The sequence below is a fragment of the Tiliqua scincoides genome, chromosome 5, assembly GCF_035046505.1.
Source record: "Tiliqua scincoides isolate rTilSci1 chromosome 5, rTilSci1.hap2, whole genome shotgun sequence".
NCBI classification, from domain to species: domain Eukaryota; kingdom Metazoa; phylum Chordata; class Lepidosauria; order Squamata; family Scincidae; genus Tiliqua; species Tiliqua scincoides.
In genome coordinates, this window is record NC_089825.1 from 31,398,146 (window position 1) to 31,417,162 (window position 19,017).

The 19,017-nt window shown below is 43.0% G+C and overlaps 1 long non-coding RNA gene across 1 annotated transcript in view; it reads left to right on the plus strand.

The window, feature by feature from the left end:
• Nucleotides 1–18,373, plus strand: part of LOC136651996 (uncharacterized) — a 28,186-nt gene extending 9,813 nt beyond the window's left edge. The window contains exons 2-4 of the long non-coding RNA XR_010794554.1: nt 12,868–12,994; nt 15,587–15,647; nt 16,861–18,373. This is a non-coding gene — a long non-coding RNA (uncharacterized lncRNA). The remainder of the gene's footprint in view (nt 1–12,867; nt 12,995–15,586; nt 15,648–16,860) is intronic.
• The last annotated feature ends 644 nt before the right edge of the window (nt 18,374–19,017 follow it).

A 19,017-nucleotide genomic window follows, 5' to 3' on the forward strand; every position in this document is an offset into this window, starting at 1 on the left:
CACTCCCTTTCTTCTCATGGATAGGCAGACATGTGGGACTCTGCCGTGTCAACAGCAATTCCACTCCTGCCTCCTTTTCGTCTTGCACTCAACCTTTCGTTATTTGCATGTGAATCCGCTTGGGGCCTCCGTGCGAGGCTGTGTCTGACCTGCTAAAATGTGGGTCTCCGAGCCTCTCAATCATCTTATTATACATAACAGCTAAATAATTCGGCTTGCCTGAATATAAATGACTTGCAGGCAGAAGGAAAGGGCAGATGGAGGGCCTCGCATGAGGCTTCTGCTGGAAGCAGCACATTGGCGAATCCTTTAAAGAGAGCGAGCCACAGATTTTTGCATGGTGGAGAGGCTGAGGCAACACTCCCAACAAGATGAAAGTCATTCAGGGACCTTCAAAAGTCTCTAATTTTGGGCTCATGTTCCTGGAAAGAACACTGTGCTATTAAGCCATAAAGCTGATCTTGGGCCTGTTTCTGTGCATTAAACAATCCTTTGTAGAATATCTTCCTTTTATGCCTATCAGGCATTGTACAGTACATACTGGAGTTTTTGCCTGATTCTGGAATTTATAACTTTGCTAGTGTGAATTGAATTTTGAAATACTGAGAACCAGGGTTGTTAACCAGATTAGGGCCCCAGTCCAATTGGGGCCTGGCACTGCTGGAACTAGTGCTCCAGCAGCACAAGGTCCTTTATGTTAGTCATTTGTGCTAGGGGTCTCTAAACTTTTTGGCCAAAGGGCTGCATCAAATATCTGGCACAGTGTCGAGGGCCAGAAAAAAATTAAATATAAAATTTAAATAAATATATTAGATGGAACTTACATGAATGAATGAATGAATGAATGAGCTCAAATGTCCAGGATTTCTCCAAGCACCAACACAGCCCAAGAAGTAAAACGCACACTTAAATGGAACCCCATCCCCCCCCCACAAATACAACTCTGATTGTGTTCGGTCAACTGATCAGAGGCTGGTTGTGGGTTGGATAGAGGCTCTCCACGGGCCACATCTGGCCCCCCTGGGCTGGAGTTTGAGACCCCTGCTTTATGCTCTTGAAAGCTGCAAGTTTGGTGCCATAGATGCACAGCAGTGGCTCTAAAAGGCTGTACAGGTGCTCATAAGTTGGCAGTGGAGGAAGGTTGTGGGCAGGATGCATTGGGGAGGAACTGAGATTTGTGTCAGGATAGAGATGGGGTGAATCATATGCTGGATCTTATCCCCCATGTTTCTACCCACCCTGCCCCCTGTCTGTCTTTGGACTTGCACCAGTAAATGAGTGGTGTAGATCCACAGAGATTTGCAGGCAATTAGGCAGCCTACCGGGGAGGGGGGATGGGTAAGTAAAAAATACCTCCTGCTGTCCAACTGTCCTCCCCAAATCAGGACAAAATTGCAAGAAAAGACTTCCCCTTATTTTCCATACCAGTTCTCAAGATTTCCATACTGGGCAATGATTTGGTCTTTCTTCACCTATATCTTCAGATTAGGGGGAGAGCTCTCTGAGCACCTGCAAATTGTCCACTGAATTGCATACAGATGGCTTCTTTTCTGAAAGATTGCTTCCCAGTTAAGATTGAGGCATGGGAAATACAATAGGCATTCTTTAGATTTGTTGAACATAATGTTTGGCAGCTAGAAAAGAAAGACTTTTGAATCGCAAATTCTCTTGTTCATTCGGTACCTAATGAAGACATAAATTCAGAATGGTTCAAAATGTGCTTTAAATTCCTGTCCTTTGGAAATAACTCTTTTAACTGAACAGCAAACCTTTTCCATTGTGCTTTTTTACAAGATCTCTTGAAACATATTTTCCATTTATTCATCTAGAAAAAAAGTGGGCATTCTTGATTGCATCCTTCTTGATTCTGCTATGAAGAGGTCAAATAAAATAGAGTTTTTAGTATCATGGAAATTTTACTATTGATAGCTTAATAGCTACCCGCAATTCATGATGACATTTGTAAGAAATAAAGTAACATCAGGAAACACACAGGATCATTTCTTCTCATCCCTTAGGATTTTCTCATCATGGCATTAATGAGACCAATTAGCAATTTGTCTTTATTGCCTCGCTTGAAGGAAAAAAAGTCATTTCTCTAAATGACAAAAAGAGATGAAAGACTTTTATAGCTTTTGCCAACTGACAGATGCTTGCTGACCTGTGCAAGTCATTTATTGGCCTCTGCTTGGTTCCTGAGGACATGAGCCCACATGAAACACAACACATGTCCTGAAAGTGTCTTTGCCTCTGATGGACTTCTGTTAATTCGTAGAGATCAAAGCAAAACGTGTAGCCTGGGGAGCCATAAACTGCTGCAATGTTGTAAGGTATAGGAATTCCAGTGGTTTTTGTGCCAGCGCAATGCTTCAAGACTAGGCTTGACAGTAAGCTAAGGGAGTAACCAGCACAAATATCAACTGCAGCACAAAAGCATTGATATCATTGTCCAATTTGTTTTTTTAGCATCAGACTGTTTTTTCAGTAGATCTTAGGGCTGTTGGATTGTGCTTCTGATACAAATTCTGGGTGAACACATGTGCATGCACCCATACATGCACATACATCTATACATGTATGCATACATGCATTATGTACAAATATAGCTGTCATTGGTACATCTTATTCAGAGTTTTACACACCGACTGGTAGAGTCTGTCTAGGGTTTTAAATGAAGGACTTCTCCAGCACTATTTTGTGATGCAAGGAATTAAACTTGGGAGCATGTGCATGCAAAACATGTGCTGCATCACTGAGCTATGACCCAGTTCCCATTGAATAGCTGGTTGATATTCGTTTATGGGAACTAATGGCCAGAGCGCTCTCTCTCTCTCTCTCTCCCTCCCTCTCTCTCTCTCTGTTTGAAATGGGAAAGTCATCAGAGTATGTGAGAAGAGAATGTGTTCTCACTGTTGCCTCCTCTCACATTCTTCTAGCAGCTATGAGTCTAGTGTTCACCTGTCCCTTTTCCAAAAAGATGATACACTCCATCCCACCTCAGGGTGCTTCTCTCTAAGGATCTGATGTGCAAGGCTGCCCCATCTATGAGAAAGATGGAGGTGATCACCTCAGGTAGTACATTGATGAGAGGTGCAGCTGTCATTCATCTCAACCCTCTCACTGTTGTCATCCTCCTCTCCACTACTTCCATTCCTCTTTTTCACCTTCCATTTGAAAAGGAAAAGAGGAATGGAGTGGAAAAGGGGAATACGTTCCTCCTGCTGCCGCAGATACCTAAAACCGTGGATAGTAGCAAACTCTACTCAAATTCCCCCCCATTATGCTCATAGGCAGATAGCTGAGGAAGCAGACAACGAGAATACTAGACTCTGCTTCCTGTTTGCATTCTCACTGTTGCCTCCTCTCACATTCCTCTAGCAGCTACGAGTCTAGTTTTCACCTGTCCACTTCCTTTTCCAAAAAGGTTCTGTTTGCAAAGTGTTTGCAAATAGAGTCATAAGCAATGGGGGGGTGGTGGAGGTGGGGGGAGAACCAAACTCTCCTCCAAAGGAAGTCAAACAACAAGTAACACACCCCCTGGACGAGCTTGCTGCTAGCGAAATGAGGAGTGTGCATCGATATTCTGTCCTTGATCAACCATCTTCCCTCCAGCAGACAGGACAATTCAAGAAGGGGCAAATCTTCAGGATAGTTCTTAACTAAAAAGAAAGAAGATCGTCAGAACTTTCTGCAGCAGCACTGCATTTTGAATTACATTTAAATGTGAAAAACCAGTTTGAATCCTCAACTTACAGCTGCTGTTTTTCTGAAGGCATCTGGTTCAGCTGGTGCGCAAACCGCTAATCTTTTTTTTCCCCTCCTTTTTCTCTGACAGGAAATTATAATTGCACTTTTGAAAGATGAGAATATATTTGGCATATTGCAAATAAAAAGAGATAAAGGGATTAAATCAACGAGGAAAAGCGAAGTGAAAGAAGATGCTAATGAGGAGCTATATTCAAAATTACAAACATCCACCTCTTTTGGATGCCATATGTGGCTACAGAGTGATGGCAATTCTCAAACCTTTTACTTTGGAGTAGCTACTTTGAAATCAATGGGATTGTTCTGAAGGAGGTGGTCTAAGGAGTGTTCTCCTCTTTGCACCCTAAATCTGGATACGCTAAATGCGAGTCCAAAAAAAGAAATACTGTAATTCAGCAACGGACAGAGTGAAACAACTATATGAATATATTTCATACAATGCTCTATGTGTGCAAGCAATGTAAATGTATACATAACTGCAGTTGTAAAGATGCAATTGGCCAACACAGATCAAGCCATTGCCATTCATTCTTTGGACACAACCTAATTAGACTACTGCAGGGGTAGCCAACCTTTCAAATTTATGGCTCCTGGACCTTTAACAATTGTGTAGAAGGGGGCATTGCAGCAGGTGCAGCCTGTCATCCCATAGATGAGAGAAATTTTCTCCTCTACACAGTTGTTAAAGGTCCAGGAGCCCTAAAGTTGAAAGGTTGGCCAGCCCTGGTGCAGTCACATCCCATGATAGCATCATCTAATATTTTAATCATCATTTAATAAAATATTTAAATGAATGGGGACCTACCTGAAATTGGCTTGCGACCCACCTAGTAGGTCCTGACTCACAATTTGAGAAATACTGATGTAGAAAGCATCAGAAACTAAGTAAGCCGTAATGGCCTGTCTAAGCAGACTGGGATGTTAGTGTAGAGCTATGAGATAGGGCTTTCCTAACAAGAGTGTGACAGTATCCACTGAGTGATTTTGTACAAAACTCTAATGAAGACAAACAGTCTATTTCAATGTAGCTGCAAAGTCCCCATTCAGAGAGCAGCTGGCATGATTGTCCTCAGTCAAAAGATAGAAGCCAATGACAAATAACTGCATTCATGGAAAACTGAGATGACAATTGAGTAAATTCTCATTAGGACTTCTTTTCTTCATTGGCAACCATTATAAGCACATTGTTTAGCATCTGCATTAGTAACTCGGCGTTGGCAAATGCCAAAAGTCAACATTTATAACTGAATGCAAATGGGAAGGCGGCGCAGCTTGTGGGGAGCCTTGTGTAGACCCAAGGTTTTCAACAATGGAGGGATTCAGAGGGAATCAAAAGGAAAAAGGAGAGGCCGAGATAGTATGGTGAAAAGATTGGGGAAGACTTTTGTATGGAGTCAGAAAGAATGTTGGTTCAGCGAAGGATACATTTTTTTTGATCACTGAAATGAATGGCGCAAGGAGGCTGTTTTGCACTTTCTGTGCACTGAGCGAGGTGTGGAGGCTGCATGAATGCTCTTAGCAAAGCTGTGGGACAGAACAAACTCAATCACAGCACAGTTGAGTTACACAAATTGCTTTATATACATACTGCAGAGTAAAAGCAAGAGAAGCAACTGGTCATGGCTTGCTGAAGGAGACTGTGGGGGAAGACCACAGACTCCAGTGATGGCTGATACACATGGGATGACCCAACCCAGCTCTGGGTTTGTTAGAACTGGACTCAATCCTGCCAATCCCTTTGCCCAGGGCTGTGGGGTCTGGTGAGCTAGTTCCCCACCCAAGTGGCTGCACCGGAGGGCAAAAGAGGTTGCCAGGGACAACTTAATGGCCATCCCAGTGGGAAAGGGGGGAGGAGGCTATGAAGAACATGGGAAGAAGGTGACCAGCCAAACAAAACCCCCAGATTCTGAGAGACCCCTCTGTCAACTTGGGGACCTGGGGTTCCCTATCCCTGCAAGCCTTTAGAACTCCATCAGTACACATGGATGCCAGGCCAACACTGCTCCAGGCTCAGCAGGGATTGGCCAGGCAGAACACTTGGGGAAGTGCCAGAGTTGCCTGGTGTTCTGGGAGGGGCCTCTGAAGTGAGCATAGCCCCTTCTACCCTGGAGACAAGGATGCCAGCATGGCCTTGGAGGATGGTACACTGGCTGGTCCTGCCAGACATAAGGGGAGTGGCACCACATGCACTGAGAGTGGGGTAGGAAGCCTTGACTCTGGAGGGGCAGAGGCAGCCACAACGGGTTCAGATGCCCATAGTTGATGGGGCTGCTTTTGTGATCTGACACAGCCCAGCATGAGAGATAAAAGGTCGGGGGGGGGGCTAGCAAGCTAAGCAGAGAGGAGGCAGCCTGACTGAGGAGGGGAGCCACCCTAAGAAAATAAGCTTGTGAAGGAAAAATCATTTCATGAAATCGAATGTCAATAGTGTCGATAAGAGGGGGGAAATGGCCCTGTGAAACTGTGAACACTGTTTTATCTAAGACATCTGCTGGTCCATCTTCTTTTGCAGTCTTTGTACTGTGAGAGTTCTGAAATCCCCATCTCTCTTTCCCAGTAGCCCAGTAGGTGATCAAGTGTTCTCTGTTGCTCTGTGTGGTCTCATTTGATTATAATACCAGGAGTGCCTGGCCGCATTCCATGCATAGTGAATTGCCCCTTGTTTTCAAATTGCAGGGAGGCCCAACTTGGCTCTAAAAATTGAGCTTGTTCCCATCTTTAGATTGTGTTCCATGCTGCCAGCTGGTAAGTGAATGAAACCTTTCACAGTCAGCTTAATGGGCATGAATGGTGGATTCATTGTTCTTGTCGGCTCTCTAGTTAATTTAGTGACAAATAAGGCTCAGGCTGCCGAAGCTCTTTAGAGCTCCTGTTTTCAGGGTAAATGGGGATGTGGATTTTGGCATCATCATCATATTTTCGCACAGTCATGTTGTTTCTGACTGGATTTTGTTTGTATCCACCTATTGAGTCCTTCCCAAGGATGTTGATGAGATTTTTGCACAGTCAGGTAGATGTTATTGACTGGTTTGTCTATCTGATTGTGTGAAAATCTCATAATGATGATGAAGATGATACCAAAATCCATGCCCCTATTTGCCCTGAATAATAATAATAATAATAATAATAATAATAATAATAATAATAATAATAATAATAATAATAATAATAATAATAATAAATGCATATCACAGCTGCTCATTCTTTAGCTGAAGTTGGCATTAATTACTAGTCGGGCCCCACCTAGGAGCCTAGGATGTCATAATGTATTTATGAATAATGTGTGCTGAACCAAGCAGGGTAGCTTTTTCAATTTGACCAATAGTCAAATGTTCAGATGTTTTAACTACACTTCAAGAATTTTTGGGACTACACCTAGTATACTAACCACAACTGGGATAACCACTGCTGTTTTTTCACAACTGAGATGACCACTGCTGGTTTGGTTAAAAAGTTCAGTTCTGTGCCCATTTCAGATGTAGAATGTTCCTTGTACAATAGTGATGGGCCAGTGAACTTACCACAGCTCTGGGTCAATCCATTTCTGTGGAGTTCCCCGAATATTCAGATGAATTTGATTGTCACAGTTATGGTTTAGGAATCGACTGCAGTGTCATACACCAAGTGTGTATATAATGAGGGTGGGCTGAAATGTGGAACAAGGAAATTTGAAGCCTTCATGGCTTTGCCTCTCTGATCTGTCATGGAACTGACAAGGCCAATACAAAACCTGTAAATTTCACAAGTGGTTTTATTATTTTTTCAAATGGGCATGCAAATGCACTTAGGAATTAGTACACATATGCACTGCATGACTCGCTGCAGTACAGAAACTGAACAGAGAGGAACAGAGAGGAACTGAACGCTTTCCACATGCGCTGCCTCCGACGCATTCTCAGCATCACCTGGCAGGACAAAGTTCCAAACAAAACAGTCCTGGAATGAACTGGAATCCCTAGCATGAATGCACTGCTGAAACAGAGACGCCTGCGTTGGCTCGGTCATGTCGTGAGAATGGATGATGGCCGGATCCCAAAGGATCTCCTCTATGGAGAACTTGTGCAAGGAAAGCGCCCTACAGGTAGACCACAGCTGCGATACAAGGACATCTGCAAGAGGGATCTGAAGGCCTTAGGAGTGGACCTCAACAAGTGGGAAACCCTGGCCTCTGAGCGGCCCGCTTGGAGGCAGGCTGTGCAGCATGGCCTTTCCCAGTTTGAAGAGATACTTGGCCAACAGTCTGAGGCTAAGAGGCAAAGAAGGAAGGCCCATAGCCAGGGAGACAGGCCAGGGACAGACTGCACTTGCTGCCAGTGTGGAAGGGATTGTCACTCCCGAATTGGCGTTTTCAGCCACACTAGGCACTGTTCCAGAACCACCTTTCAGAGCGCGATACCATAGTCTTTTGAGACTGAAGGTTGCCAACACATGCACTGCATAATGACACATATGGTATGCACTGCATAACAACATATTGGTCAATGACTGATGGCATATACTGCAGTGGTCCCATAACGGAGCTGCAGTTTCCAAACTGCGGGTTGTGGGAGGCACTGGCTGTGGCACGCCAAGCATTCAGGGATGTCACTTGGCTGCTACAAGGCATTTTGGGGCATTATCTGGCTGCTGCAAGGCGTTTTGGGGTGCTACCCAGCTGGTATGGTATGACGTTCACACAATGATGAATGCTCCTAATGATTTCAGAGAAGGTATCCCTGTCAAGAGACACATACCTGTAATACCATAGATCAGTGATTTTCAACTTTTTTCAACTCACAGCACACTGACAATGTGCTAAAATTGTCAAGCACATCACTAGTTTTTTTGACGATTGACAAGGCACACCCGACTGCTGGTGGGAGGCTCACATTCCTTAATGACCCTACAAATAAATGACCCTCTCCCAATCTTCTGCACCACACCTGTGAACCATTTGCAGTACACCAATGTGCTGTGGCTCACTGGTTGAAAATCACTGCCTTAGATAATTTTTTTTAATGACTAAGCAATGGTAAAACCTACAAACCCTTCCCTCAAACTTACCAACTTATTAGAAACTAGAGACCAGGGATGATGAAATCAAAAGCCAGTGAAGATGAAAAACAAGAGGAACTGGGTTAAGGAACCTTGCTACATCATAGCCATAAAGGCACTTCTATGCAGGAAGAAGACTGAAATGTTTAGAAAGTCATTATTATTATTATTATTATTATTATTATTATTATTATTATTATTATTATTATTATTATTATTATTGTTGTTGTTGTTGTTGTTGTTGTTGTTGTTGTTGTTGTTGTTGTTGTTGTTGTTATTAATTTGTACTCCACCTTTTTGCCCAACGGGCACACAAACATTCCCAAACATGTAAAATTCAGTGAAAAAAATGGTGGACAAAGGACTAAATTTAGGAGGAATGCATCTGTTTAAAGATAACACAAAAAAGTCATGTATAAGTTGGCTGCAAATCCACCTTCTTGCATGGCCCATGAATTAATTTCAAAAGCTGAACCAAACAAATGCAAAAGTGCATTTTGGTCTTTCATGCATGTTTGCCAAGAGAGGCTCAAAACCGTTTTTAAATGGCATGTGTGAAATTGGGCTTAGTGTAACCAGTTAACCTTACAGCCACTTGGCTCAATAGGCTAATCTACGCTTTAAAAAAAAAGTCGTCTTGTACAGCCCTCCTGGGCCTGAAACACTTCATTAGAATGGAGCTGGGGGATTTCTTCATGACTTCATGCTCTGTCTATGGAAAGACAGCACGTCAGGGAGAAGAATGTTAACCTAACTTTCTCCCTGATGTTTCAGTTTTCTGTGTTCTCAGAGGGTTCTTGCCATGGAGAAGCATTCATATCTGTGATCCCTGCTTGTCTTCTGAAGTAGTACAATCCCAGGTGGACTGAGACTGAAGCTGTGTGATGTGTATTTTTCTAAGCAGATAATCTCTTAGGGACCCAACTGCATCCATCAGCTGAAGTCCATATAAGAACCTTCACTAGCCCCTAGATATTATTATTTTTTATTTGTTAAAATTATTCTCACACTGCCCATGGTAGATAACAATAATAAAAGCCGTTTACAATTTATTTTATTTTTCACATTTTTAACCCCCCCCCCTTCTTCCAAGGAGCTCAGGGTGATGTACATAGTTCCTTCCCTTCTTTTGTCTTCACAACAACCCTGTGAGGTAGGTGAAGCTGAGAGATACTGACTGGCCCAAGGTCACCCAGGAAGCTTCATGACTGAGTGGGGATTTGAACCTGAATCTTCCAGGTTCTTAATTTCCATCTTAAGTTTTTTTTAATTGTTAAAAAAATAAACCAGCAGTAGAATAACAACAACAGCCTTCAATAACAGAGCACAGCATAATTTACCTGTCACGCTGTAATCTAATGTACGTCTATTCAGCAGGTCCATGAAATTCACTGGGACTTACTGCCAGGGACATGTGTATAGGATTGCAGTCTTAACCAATGTTTACCCAGAAGCCTTTCTGAAATAATCAAGTTTTCAAAGTTCATTAGCATGCAAATAGTGATGGATCCAAATGGGAGGGCATTTTTCAGCCAAGGTACCACTACCGAAAAGGTCCTGTACCAGTCACTGGAGGGACATGGGGCTGGGCTTCATGTAATGATCTTATTGTCCGTACAAATTAGGAAACAACATATAAAAATTGGGTGTGTGATTATGAGGAGGGGAAAAGGAAGGAATACTTATCTTTCCCAGGGATACTTTCTCTACTACCGGTTGGACAATACAGGACCAAAAGTGGGGGATGGCAAGGGGCCAGGTGGTTGTGATGAAATGTTGCAAATACTAGTGGATATACTAGTATCCACTGAATACTAGTGGATATCTTCTAAACACACTGGTTGAAAAACTATTCCCCCACTTTAAAGAACTCTGCTAACTACCATTTCTGTATATAAATGCTCACCAACTACAATTCCTAGGATTCTTTCAATGACCTCTAAATAGGTATAGGGTAGATAGAGGTTTGTAGAGTAGATATACTCTTACCTTGTTAACACTGGATGCTTCTCTATGTGAAGCAAGACTAAAATTCCCACTTTGCCTTCTTTTGGATAAACATAATGGATTATGCTTCCTTTAGGCAGCCACTGTAAGGTAAACTTTCTTATCATCAGGTCATTCCAAGAGGAGGGCAAAACACTGAAAAACAAGGCACGCTATGATGGAATGTTCCAGTGTAGCCCACAAATTCTTTGCAATGGATTGCAAGTAACCCTTTTCTCTCCAGGGGATTTTTGCATGAGTCAGCCTCTCCAAATGCACTGTGCGAAGTCTCCAGAAAGCAAGAACTTCTGTAAGGCTGCTGAAGCTGGTATTTAACAGTTGCATGGAAAAAATCTAAAAATTCTAGATCATTCTAAAACCCAAGGGGAGCCCTGATAAAGGCAGAGGGCAATTAATTAATTAGAGCTCATGCACACAGATATGGGAGCAGACGGTTGTATATTGTACAAATTAGATTCTTGGGATGGAGAATATAACCAATAAGGTTCCTTCAGCAGGTAATTACTGAAATCCCTCAGTTGGCCATCTCCAATGGCAGTGCTACCATATCAAATGGCAGTGGCTCATTTTCACTGAATTATGGGATTCGATTTTTATGTGAAGGTGCCATGTACAATAATGATATTAATTGTAATGATCCAGAATTGCAGAAGAATTGCCCCATTTGCAGGCCAAGAATACTATTAGCAAAGACCATCAGCTGGAGCAATGTAAGCATGAAGCAAAATGAGGTGATGGAGAAGTCTTGAGGTGCTAGAATGAACTGTACCACTTCCAAGTGCAGGTGGGGGGGGGGGAAATAACATTTTTATTGCTCCCTTATGTTAAAAAAAATCCCACACCTCTACAGACAGAAAACTGGCACAGCAAGGTGAAAGTGTCTAACCTGATATTTGCTGTGCTGTGCTAGTTTTCTATGTGCAGGAAGGATTTTTTTTCTTTATAGGGGGACATTCAAAAATGTGACCCTCTACCTGCATCTATCTGAAGTGGTGCAGTCTATCTATCTGCATCTATCTGAAGTGGTACAGTCCAGTCTTTCATTCTAGAACTCTTCAATCCCAATCCCACCCCATTCTGCCGTGTAGTACCAACCAAATTCTATAGCAGAAAAAGGCAAATAGCAATTCAGTACTGTAGGCAGAATGTTGACTTTGAATGTTGGAAGCCCAGTATTCAATATTTTCACAGCCATGAAACTCATTGTGGAATCTTAGAAAATCCCTGTCTCCGAACACATTTTGAACACGCAACGTACCGCATAAGGTTTCCATAAAGATGTATTAGGGCTGAAACAAAATTTTGGGAAAAATGTCAGAAATAGTATTTTGATAGTATTTTGATTTGGAATTCAGAATTTAAATGTTGTTGGTTATATGTATCTTGGCAAATATTGTCACATATAGTGTCAAATATCAAACGATACAAAACCTGACTACTGGTATGGATGTGTCTAACTCAGTAAATGGCTTTAAAGAAAGACCCAATTCACACATCACATAAAATCATTGTACTGACCATAGTTTAGAGCCCAAACCATGGCTTGAGCTTCCAAATAATCAAGCAAGCTGTAGTGGTCAGCTTCATTTTTAGTCCAGGCAGCACTCCTGTGTCTATGTGCAGTATCTCTGGAGGCAGAGCCACAATGGTAACTATTGTTCATCAATACAGACAATGCCAAGCCACGGTTTGGCACAGTTTACACAAACAGTGGTTTTCAAACCCACCTGGCTTGTTAGCCTATCACAAACCATGGTTTGTTAATTCATACTATTTCACTAAATCTTAGTGAAGCTTTCTCTGCCAAGGCTTGATACCATATCTAATTGCTAAATAGACCCCAAAGTTGCCCACCTGTTCAAGACAATTACTGTTACCTGCACAATTCATTGTAAGTTGGGTATAATATCACCTCAGATGTCATTTTCTTCTGGATCCCACTTGGCTTTCTATCTAAGGCAGGTGGATTTGGGGAAACAGAAAGCAATTTGTGCAAAGAGAAAGCAAGTGAAAAAGTGCCTCATCTGCAGTTTTGTTTTTGTTTTGTTGGCTTTTAACCAGGTCAAAGAGTTTGCATTTCCTCAGTATATAAATAGCAAAAAGTCCTGCGCACTCATCATTGCTCCTAAGGTCCAGGAGACAGAGAGAGACAGCGAGACCGCAAGAGGCGTGCTTAAAGGGGAAAGAAGTAAGTAACTGCAATGTCTTGTTTACAGCACAGTCCTAGTCATGTCTACTCAGAAATAAGTCCTGTTGTGTTCAATGAGGCTTACTCCTGGGGAAATGTGGATAGGATTGCAGCCTTAGGCTACAATCCTATGTACATTTCCCTGATAGTAAATCTCACTGAACACAATGGTACTTACTTCTGAATAGACATGCATAGGATTGGGCTGTTAAAGACCTACTTTAGGCAAATTAGGGATAAAGAAGAGTAGAGCAGAGATAACCATCCTACTCTCCAGCATTGCTCTGCTCATTTCAAAACAAAACTGCTGCTTTGCTTAAAAGGAGGGCACTTGATTTTTAGCTCATTTGCAATGGAGGGAATTTGTGGTGGAATGGAGAGAAGGTAACAGACTGTATGATTGTTACTGGCTGTTTTGGGATAGTAAATCTTGCTTTGCTGCAGGGGCATGGCTCAGAGCTGGGGCGTTCCTTCCATTACCCAACATTATATTCCTGTGGAACATTTTCCAAGGGGATATTAAGAGAACCCCTTTCTTTTCAATGATCGGTTTGGGTTTTTCATTTTGTTTGCATTTCTGAATACAGTTACCGGGATGCAGAATGCAGGAAACAGCCCCTCTGAATATGAATGATCATTCCCCCATCTCACCCCCACTCCCCAATCCCCCAAATTGGGGATTTTGATTTACAGAAATCTGGTGGTTATCCTGTTTCCTGTTCCCATAGACATACCTGCGTTTAAAGGTATGCTTGCCAGATGGTAGCTGCAACTTTCACTTTTGTGAAACTTAGAAGAAGATGCAAGAGGAGGTAATAAGTAGGAGAGCAGAGCTGAGAAAGGTCATCCTTAGCACTTGCTTATGGTGGTGGTGGTGGTGGGGTGGTGTGTGTGTGTGTGTGTGTGTGTGTGTGTGAGAGAGAGAGAGAGAGAGAGAGAGAGAGAGAGAGAGAGAGTTGGGATCATGAGCTTCTGTTGTTCCACTTTCCACTTACAAGGTTTCACTTTCTATACAGCTCATCCTACCAGGTTTTGAAACACATTCTGTTACTCCTCTTTACAAAGGAATGGGATAAGTGACGGCACATTTATTGTACATGTCACCTTTGGGTTTTTCTAGAGAAATAAGTTCCCCCCCTTTGCTTGCCATTTGTCAATTCATGGCTCTGAAAATGACTGAACTGTGCAGATTGCACTAAGATTGTCAGTGCTGTGGACTCCATAAAGCAGGGGTGTCCAAAATTTTTGGCAGGAAGGCCACATCATCTCTCTGACACTGTGCTGGAGGCCAGAAAAAAAGAATTAATTTGCATTTAAAATTTGAATAAATTTACATAAATGAATACATTAGAGATGGAATTTATATGAAGATCTCACGATAGCTCAAGGCCTATAAAAGTCCTTGCACAAAGCAAGGCTGGCCTTTCCTTTGCTGCTGCTGCTGCTTCACACACATGAAACAGCAGCGGCAGAAGGGGCCCCCAGTCCACAGCTTGGATGAGTGGTCAACAGTTGGCCCTCATGTTGAGAGTAGTTGCGTTGGGCCAGTGCGGGCTCCAGCAAATCTCCAGAGGGCCAGAGGCTTCTTGGATATTGGGGGCTCCCCATGGGCCGGTTTCGGGGTCTCTGAGGGCTGTAAATGGCCCCCGGGCCGGGGTTTAGGTACCCCGGCCTTATGCTTGACATCCCTGGTCTGGACAATGCAGTTGATCAGACCAAACTAAGCCAGTAATAACAATAACAGCTTATAGGTTTTGTCACCTCACCGACACCGTCTGCAAAGATCCATGTTCCTTGAACATAGAAAGCTGCCATATATTGAGCCAGGCCTTCATCCATCTAGCAGAGGCAGGGGTCTTTCCCATTCCCCATTAGGAAAGACAGAGGATTGAACTTGGGACCTTCTGCATTCAGAGCATGTGCACTGCCACTAGGCCACAAGACTTTGCAAATGTGTTGCCTCTTCTCCTATCCCAGATGTTGGGAGCAGCACTGCTGCTGGCTGGAGAAAGATGGTATAGGAATATTATTATGAGTAACTGGCCCAATCAGAAGCACACAAAAGTAGGCTGGAAATGATACAGGGCTGCCAGAGGACCGGCAGTGATGTGACTCCAAAAACCAGACCAGTCTTTGCTATTTATCCACGTTTTCCCCCCTCTGAGTACCTTGCATTGCCCATGTCTTGCGAAAAAAAATTGCAAGATGATCATCAGACCGTTGTTCTGTCTAATGTATTGTTTTATTTATTGACATTTCATCATTGAGACTTTTGTCTGCATGTTTTATCTTGAGGAAAGTTTCAGCATCCCCAAAACAATCCCTGCTAACAATTGTATGCATATTTTATAAAGCAAGGTAAACTCTCATCAAATGACCAAATTGAAAATCCAAACCTTTTCAATGTGCATGTAAACTGCACCTGTAAAAGCCAGCCCCAATACATTTAGCCTGATTCTGGATGATGCTCAGATTATAGCCTCTGGATGATGCTCAGATTCTGGCAGATCTCCAATGAAAAGGAATTCTTTATTAGTCTTATTCAATTGGAATTGAACCGGCTGATTGATGGCACTTTTCTTTTTTCCCTAGGAGTGGTCATCTTTTGCACCTTATCTGATTTTTCAGGATTCTCTGGTTACTATCCACACTGGTAAATTTTTTACTTCTTGTTATTCATTGGTAGGACCAGTTTTATCTCATGGGTCACTTTGATTAGTGAGACAATTTTATCCCTAAGTAGCCATGGAGTCACTCATTACTGACTCTCTGAGACCATGTGGTCTCATGGTTTATTATTATTATTATTATTATTATTATTATTATTATTATTATTATTATTATTAACAACAACAGTATTTATATACCGCTTTTCAACTAAAAGTTCACAAAGCGGTTTACAGAGAAAAATCAAATAACTAAATGGCTCCCTGTCCCAAAAGGGCTCACAATCTAAAAAGATGCCAAGGAATACCAGCAGACAGCCACTAGAAAAGACACTGCTGGGGTGAGGTGGGCCAGTTACTCTCCCCCTGCTAAAAAAAGGAGCACCCACTTGAAAAAGTGCCTCTTTATGGTTTATGGTACTGTATAATACTGAAAGTACAGAACGGAAGAGGATGATAAGGCTTCCAGTACTGGAATGGAAATTAAGGTTTTAGGTTCTAATTGTTATGAATGGGAGGCAATGGAGATTGAATGACTAGGGGCACAATCCTAACCCACTTTCCAGCACCGACATAAGGGCAATGCAGCTCTGAGGTAAGGGAACAAACATGTCAGAATGCCAGATGCAAGGGAGGGCACCAGAATGAGGTCTCTTGTTATCTGGTGTGCTCCCTGGGGCATTTGGTGGGCCGCTGTGGGATACAGGAAGCTGGACTAGATGGGCCTATGGCCTGATCCAGTGGGGCTGTTCTTATGTTCTTATGAGGAGGCCTCCATGAGTGCCACTCAACTGCAAGATGCAGCACACGTCCCATTGGCACAGCTATGGCAGTGCTGGAAAGGTGGCTAGGATTTGGGCCTAGGGGTCCAATCTGATACTTATCCTCTGATGACTTGCATCATCCTCTGCTGGTGCTGACTGGTATAAAGCAGTCAGTGCCAGTCATAAAAGGGGCTTTAACAGCATGCTATTTAGCATGCTGCTGGGAGTGCTGGCAGGAATGGTGCTAGCAAAGCTGATATCCTAACCCCAAGACCCAATATTGTGGCAAGGGTACACAAGGTCCTGTGCCAGCTATTTAGGTAGTGCAGGTCAGAGTAGATCCCCCCCCCCAGTGCCATCGAGACTTACCCCTGGATAGAAAGCAATTGCTAAGACTCTTGAGTGCTTAAAGTTACCGTAATGTTTTGCATTTCAGGGTCTAAAGAAGATGTTCATTACTCTTGCAGCTCTGATTTTATACTCTTCCATTGTGCCACTTACCGTCTCCGGTATCGTTATTCATTATACAAGTTCTGGAGGAGTATGCACTGGTGCTTGTGGGTTTCATGGCTATGACTACACTTGGTGTGAGAAGAGCGGTGGCAATGGGAAAAATTGGGACTACTGTTCCTTAGAACCAGGCTTAGATGCTACAGGCCAAAACTGTGCCACGTCCTGTGACTTATGGGGAGCCTCTTACCACAGCTGCTACTTAAGGAATGGCAAATGGCACTACTGTGGATTGTTTGGCCAGCAGGAACTCCTCCAATATTCTCAGGACAACAACATCTGTATCACTGGTTGCCGAGCAACCAATGGCTCTTTCCAATGCAATACACTCAAAGGTATTGAACGCTGCTCCCCATTCCGTGATGTGACTCCCATGGGTTTGCCTTGCCATAATAACTACCGTTGTGCCAAATATGGACACAGTGTGTATCGATGCCACACAGGTGACAGTGAAGGCCTGTGGGATCACTGTGGACGGAAGAGTCTGGACCTATGTGTGTGGTACATCAATTCTTCAGACACTGAGCAAGTCCTAGTTTCCTCAACGGAGGAAACGGAGATATGCACCCTTCCGGGTTCCCAAAAGGAGGGCCAGATCGTCTTCCGCAGAGAGAAGCGAGACTATATGTACCCTTTTGAAAGCGCAGAATTCAAAAATGCTGTTCACTTGATTGATAAAATTGACTCAGTTGCAAGCCTCCCAGACTCTGCACCTCTGGCAAGCGTGCACCTTTCCAAGCAAGAGAGCATCTTTTGCAAGGGTGTCAATTATACCAATGTGGAACTGAAGATAGGCAACTCCAGTGAAAAAACCTTGCCTGTTGCCCATGTCCTCTACCCAGACAACCTGAAGTCTGATGAGATCTTGCGCTTAGCATTCTACACCAGCCTTCACAGCAACTTTTATCCCCCTGCCTATACCATTGTCGTGTCTATTGGTGAAGCAATGCTATGTTCCCTAGAATCAGTTTCACTGGCCATTGATTAACCCAAGCAGGCTCTTTGCACACATCCCCGAGATCTCTGTTTCATGCACACTCAGCTCTTGCTTTGCAATGCTGTTACCGCTCCGCCCAATGAAGGGCGCTGCCACTCCCTGTCCTCTTACTGCAATATTTCTGGAGCAGTTAGAAATCTTACAGTGGCCTAGAGTAGGTCAGAGCTCTTTTAGCAATCAACCTATTTTCAGATAATTCCTGCTGATAAGTACCTATCGCTAACATCCTTATTTGGGCAGAAAGAGGACACAATATTATGCAAACTGCACTGTTTTTAGTCCAATGATACATAATCTCCCATATTAAGAGCCTGACATTTATGACATGAATAACATCTGTCGTGAAACAGATAATATATAAGTCTGAATGGAAAAAAATATTTTAAAAGTATCTGGAATTTTACTAGCTTTATATGTAAAACATTAAAAATGATTAAAGCCATTATATTGGTAAGTTTTCATTTCTTACTGCATGCATCACACCATGTTGGATATGAATGTTGTATATTTGGGAAATGTATCTGTAAATGTATAAGGGGGGCCTCCATACCCATGGATCCTGTATCCATGGATTCACTTATCCATGGATCAGGTCCACAGGACCCTGTGCGCTGCCCCCCATGCATGCCCCCTCCACATGTGCCCCCTTATAAGGCATGAAAAATGCCTTATAATGTACGTATTAAAAACGTCACTTCTGGTTTCATGGTAAAACCAGAAGTCACCTTTTTTATAGTGTCGGTGGATGGGGGGAAATGTTTGTCTGTATCTATGGTTTCATATCACCACGGGGGCTTCTGGAACAGAACCCCTGCGAATTTGGGGGTGCACCTGTACACAAGAGCAAGCCTGGAAAATTATTTAAATTGTAAGAATCAATGATCTTCTACACACTTTGGTGCACCTTGTACACCAAGGTGCCATTGTAGAAATTGATGGTAAGACTATTCCTGGAGTATTGCATTCAGTTCTGGTCACCGCATCTCAAAAAGGATATAATGGAACTGGAGAAGGTGCAGAAGAGACCAAAATGATTGGCCTGGGGCACCTCACTTATGAGGAAAGGCTACAGCATTTGGGGCTGTT